Raw genomic sequence first — 6,197 nt, forward strand, 5'->3', positions numbered from 1 at the left:
AATACCCTACATCCAGATGTATTTCAGGATCCAGAATTTTTTCCACTTCTCCTGATGTTCACTGAAGGTATATGGATTGTTGCAAAGCGAAGCTGGGCACATCCTCAGTTCTCCAAATCCTTGCTCAACTGCTTTCTCACTGTGTCTTTCTGCTGAGGGAGTCTTCTGGTTATCCATCTATAGCTGCAACCAAAGAACTTGGTATTTTCCTCTCCTATACTTCTGCATCTCTAGGTTCAAGTGACTCTGGAGACATTCCCCCATTGTCAAAAGAGCTTCTCCACTTAGCACAGTCATGTGGGGGTTTTTGTTTTGTTTTTGTGATATCAGTTCTCTATCATCTCTTCAGGCAGGCAGTAGTGAACAGTCAACATCAATATTGTTTGTCTATTTTGAACAATGTGATGCAGTGAGACAGATTCCCCAGTAATGCAGTCCTCTAAATAACTGTGCCATTGGATGAAAAGAGCCTTGATATTATCCAGTTACTTGAAATCCCTATTAATTTCAGTCAGACAAAGTAAATTCAAATGAGAATATTTATTTATATCATCCACAATTGGCAGTATCATGAAAAGTAATTATGAAATACAAGAATAAATATATTAAAAATCCCATTGCATTAATCTATTACAGTGTGGTTAAATTTAAAATGTCTCCCACTCCCTCTCTTCTCCTCTTTCTCCCACTTTTTTCATTCTTTTCTCTCTTCAAGTGACACATCTTCATTTTGATAAGACCTCCTTATTAGTTGTTAACTTTCCTTAACCAAAGAAAAAACTCTTCCCACCTTGCCTAGCAAGATGATGCTCAATAAGATGCATGTGCAACCTGAAAGCCTGCTGAGGAAAAATATTCAAACTTTTCCCCCTTGAACCATTATTCAGTTGTGTGAATGCACATTGCAGGCTTATCTCCAGCTTCTCCTCCACCAAAATCCCCAAGTCTTTCTCAGCAGGAGTGGTTTCAATCTGCTCATCCCCCAGCCTGTGTTGGTACTGGGGATTGCCCCCACCCAGATGCAGGACCTTGGCCTTGTTGAACCTCATGACCTTCCCATTGACCCACTTGCTGAGCATGTCCACATGCCTCTGGATGGCAGCCTGTCCCTCTGATATGTCAATTATGTCACTCAGCACATAGGTTCAGAAGTCACTGTGTTTCCATAAATTAGGCCTATTTCTGAAAGTCAGTGCCAGAAGACACATAACAGGCATAATTGAGCAATCACTTGTCTTTCCAAAAACTGATTTTGAAATTATTTGATTTTAAAAGAATAAGAATTAATTGGATACTGATGCCTTTCCAGGACTTAGAGAACATAAGTGATGAAAGAGTATTCAAAAGAATTACATTTTCCTGGGTATCCATTTTGTCTCTCACTAGCATCTGATGTCTTGACGTGCTGAACACTGCCAGGGGCAGACATTCTGGGATAAGCCACACAATTCTCATGAATCATCCATAAAAGTAATTGTTAGGAGAAAGACCCTATAAAATGGGATTTCAAAACAATTAAATTAAATTAAATTAAATAGAATAAATGTACTGTGAGAGAACCAACTTATTCTTGAGACTATTAGAATTTAAAGGTCTCTTTTTCTTATAAATAGGACAGGAGATAGTGATACTGTTCCCTGCACAATGAAGCTTGAAGGATACCATATGTAGACAATCAAAAAGAAGAATTTCACCAGCATCATCTTCCTGACTTTGTTTATAGGCTTGAGTTTATAAAATTCCATAACTGAGCATAAAATTCTGTAAGTTCTGTTTAAATGGGATCATTATTAAATTGGCAGTTAATCACCAACATTACAGAAACAAGTGGAAGTGAATATAATAGTTTTATGTACACAATAGGCTGAGAATCCACATACTCCATGGAATGGAGCTAGAGATGTGTCTGAAGGATAGTTGGCAACACAAATACAAAGGTACCAAGGAAGGAGATACAGAGATATGCAGGTGAGCATATCAGAGGTTAGAGCTATGGGCAAATCTAAGCATTTCTTAATTGCAACAGGAGACAAGTAAAACTGCTGGAAAGAATCCAAGAGGAAAAGTCTCTTTAGATAGCATCCCAGTTTGGCTGAGTAGGCTTCTTTGTTAAAAAGAATCAAACTGATGAAATGGAGGTGTTTTAAAACTGCTACCAAAATGGCTAACCAGTCTTCTGGGAGGAAGAAAAAAAAGAGTTTGTAAATGCAGATGAAGAAAGAACAGGAAATACATTCAAAAGCTGTCATTTACTTTGTTGCCTGGAGACACTGTGAATCATCAGAAAAAATGGAGATAGGCTTACGGGGGTAGTACACTGTAAAGCATTTGTCCTTTATTCACGTTCATAACTTACATAAGTGGGTGCCTTTAAATTCTTTTTTTTCTAGTACAGTTATTTAAAAATTTAGCTGCAGCTGGAAATAAGATGCAACTGTCTTAATGAAGTTCCCTTTCAGCATGGATTTAGAATATGAATAGCTTCAGAATTTACACAGCTTTGCAGGGTTCTACTGTTAATTTCTATGTTACTCAGGATTATGAGCATTATGCATTTAGTTTGTAATTAATGTGAACTATTCTCAAACGAGTTACAATTATTCCTCTAAAAGATTTGGTGGCTACTCTCCAATTACTAGTGCATTAAAGTTCTTAGGCAATAAAAGCCCTTAATGTAAACAAATGATAAGTATTTTAACCAGTTACTTTGCTATAGCAGCATTGTTTCCACACAGCTTTTAAGAATATTGCAGAATTTCCTTACATTGGGAATGGTAACAGGCTCCCACCCTGATATCTGCTTTGTTGTTCTTCCCCCTGGTTCTTGCCATAACCACTCGATGTTATTGTAACCATCATCAGGCTCTGGACAATTGACACCTTCATGAATATACAGGGATAATCTGCTGCCTCTCCTTCCTTGCCTATCCCTGATGAGGAGTTTATAGCCGGTGATTTAGTCATCAGTTTATAGCCAGGTTACAGTCAGTGATTTCTGAATTTTGTGATACAAATAACGATGTCATAAGCTTCATCTTCATCTTCGAGTGCACTATATCACCCTGATAGGCAAGGAGAACAAAGGCTGAGTGTCCAGAGAGTCTTGTTGGTATTTTCTGTAAAAATCTGTGGAATCACAGCTCATAAATGATAAGTCAACATAATTTTATGAGAAAAATGTAACAGGTTTTTCAAATTGTTTTGAAGCTGCTTTAGTAACTCAGATAGAGAATCAATAAAGGTTTATTTCTGAGTAGAAGGTCAGTTGTAGTAGGATATTTCAGGTCAGCCATCTGCCCAGTATGACAAAGGAAAATGCTTTGAGCAGCACTCATATATCTTTTTCCCACTGCCAAACCTGTAAGACCAGATTTGTATTTACAGCCAGGTCAATTGATATGAAGAAGTGCAGAGTCAGATTTATGCCTTGAGGGCAACTATATTATGTTTTATCCACCCCAAGGAAAAGAAAAATTAAAGAGGACAATATAAAACAAATGCTCAGTTTTAATGGAACACTGCTACCAGTGCCCAGCTCATACACTTTGTGAGTTACTCTACACAATTCAGCAGATCAACCTGCACATTACTGACAAATGAGTTTATCAGTAATGTCAGAATCATGGGCTCACATTTTGAGATGGGAATGCTCTCAATTGGTAGATATTACTGGCTAAGAGAAAATAATACATTTATTATTCTTAGAATGGTTGTCAAAATATCAATTTGCATTCATTTAACAAAAAAACAATTAATTTATATGTTAATTTTAACCATCAGTTCAAGGAAGCATACCCTGGAATGAGAAGCACACATGCCACAGAGTCACTACCATTTTATGCTTTAGGAATGGTGTCCTTCTTAGAGATAAAAATTGGAAACTAAATACAGTCTTGTTATCATTAGCCTCAAAAAGGAGCCTGAAGGTGTTAGAGATGGAACCAAAGCAGGGAGCCCTGAGACTGTGCCTGATACTCCTATTCACCCATTGTGTGATAAGATTGATAAATTATTTAATAACTGCTGCTTTTATTTGGCATTACGTCTTCATGGAGTGATATCCTGTAGCAGTGCATTCTGCTCTGGCTGAATATGTTTCATTTCCTTTGCACATGTCTTGCTGCCATGGAAGATAATAGAAAAATAAAACTGCTAGGGTTCTACCTCCTGCCAGTTTTGATAGAATTTAGGAAAAAAATAGCAGAATTTAAACCTAAAAGCTTACATTATGTTCTTTCATCATGATGTAAACTGAAACAATTTATCCAACAAACAGTTCATTTTAATGTAATGCTAATTATGCTTCACCAAAATCCCCTTAAATCTTACACTGGCCTTAGAATGTAGTGAGTGTTTTAATGTTGTTACGAGGTTTTAAAACTTTGAGCTGGAGAACTAGAAGTATTTTGAGAAACAGCAGATGAATGCCAGCCTTAGATCAACACGAGACATTCATAGCCAGGAAAGAAGGGTAGCAAGAAGGAAAAAGCTGAGAAATTTTAATGAAATTTGGTAGATTTGGCTTCTGTTTTCCATTTAAAGAAACTCATAATTTTAAGACTTTGCATTAGATAATCTTGCAAAGATTTTTAATTGTTATATCCAGAAGTTTTATTCATAAGAATACAGGTGAAGCAAAATAAAAGTTAACAATACGTTTCTCTGTCATTACCAGTGTGTGTACTGTGCTTTGAAAATACATAGTATTATTGTACATATTAAGTCCAGAAATTTCAGCTATTTTACAATGGAGTTGAAAATAAAAAAAAAAGTGAAAGTAAATCTTCTAGTTATGTATAATTAAACAAATGTAAGCCCAGAAATATTTGACTGATTTTTAACAGAAAGTAAAACATTAAATTTAATTTTATTTTTGTTAACTGCCATTTTCTGCCAGTTACAATTTCTGATGGTTTCAGTCTCAGCTTTTCTTCCTCCTTCACGAGCTCTTGGAATGAATGGGTAGGTTTGGGTAAGAACCTTGAGGATGAAAGAAGGTTGAAAACAGTGCATTTCAATTTGGAGAAAAGTATAAATGTGAGAAACAACTGTAGAAGAACAGACATTTTACATGCACTTTTTTGCACTTAAGTATCAATAGTAACTCTTCCCCCGCCTCTTCCTCATTTTTAAAATACTATTTATCGGCATCTATTTTTGGAAATAAAATGCTTTCTTAAACTTCCAGTTCTTTGCTGTTTTTCTCTTAGGTATCCACCTCATAGACTCCTGCAATGACAAGCAGTTACAGAAATATATTCATTTTGGCTTTAAATATACAGAAAAAATGAAGTCTGACCACTTGGGGTCTCCAGTCCACCAGGTAAAGGACATCAATTACTTCAACAGCTATGACAGGAGCTCGTAAGAAATCTGGTTCATAAAATCATAGAGCAAATGGCTATGCCCTCTCTTTCCAATTGCCAAGCAAACCTGAGAGATTTCACAGATTGTGGCAGAATAATTAATCTATTGTTAATCTAGTTTTATAATATAATTCTTATTAGGGTGAAAGTTTTGAAGATAAAACGTAAGGATGAGAAAAGTCTACATATTTCACCTAGTAGGTATTAATTATCCTCAAACTGTATAGATTCCTGGAATTTACAGTGACAAATTCCTGATTTTTTTGTTCCAATCTGTTAAATATATGTAAATCTTGGATCTAAGCTCAAGGCTTTTAATGGATTGTTTGACTTGCCTCTTAAGTAAGAATAAGAGACAATGTGCAGTGTTGGATTGGCTATTTTTTATCCTCAGGCTTATCTAAGTTTCTGGGGATTTTCATTAACAGTATCATCATCCAGTCTGAAACTCAAGAGTATAAACACCCTTAATGATAAACAACAATCCTTAAATAATGTATTTTCCATATGCATAAATCATGGAACATTTCTCAGTATAAGAGGACGATGCTCATGCATCTAGAATCTAAAATCTTTCATGGCTTTCCTAATTCACCAATCTGCTTTCATTTATTCTTTCACAGTAACCACACACTCACAGAAGAAAACAATGTCATCCTGCTGTTCACTCTGTGTGTGTGCTGCAGTCTCTGTTGGATTAACTTTCTAACTCTCAGTCAGAGTCTGTTTACTCTTCCCATTTTGTAAACTGTTTGTCACAGTAGACTCCCTTCTGCATTAGGCTCTTAGGCTTTATTGTAAATTTGAATACCATTAATAACTGAACAATAA

The sequence above is a fragment of the Poecile atricapillus genome, chromosome 2 (assembly GCF_030490865.1).
Source record: "Poecile atricapillus isolate bPoeAtr1 chromosome 2, bPoeAtr1.hap1, whole genome shotgun sequence".
Taxonomy (NCBI): Eukaryota; Metazoa; Chordata; class Aves; order Passeriformes; family Paridae; genus Poecile; species Poecile atricapillus.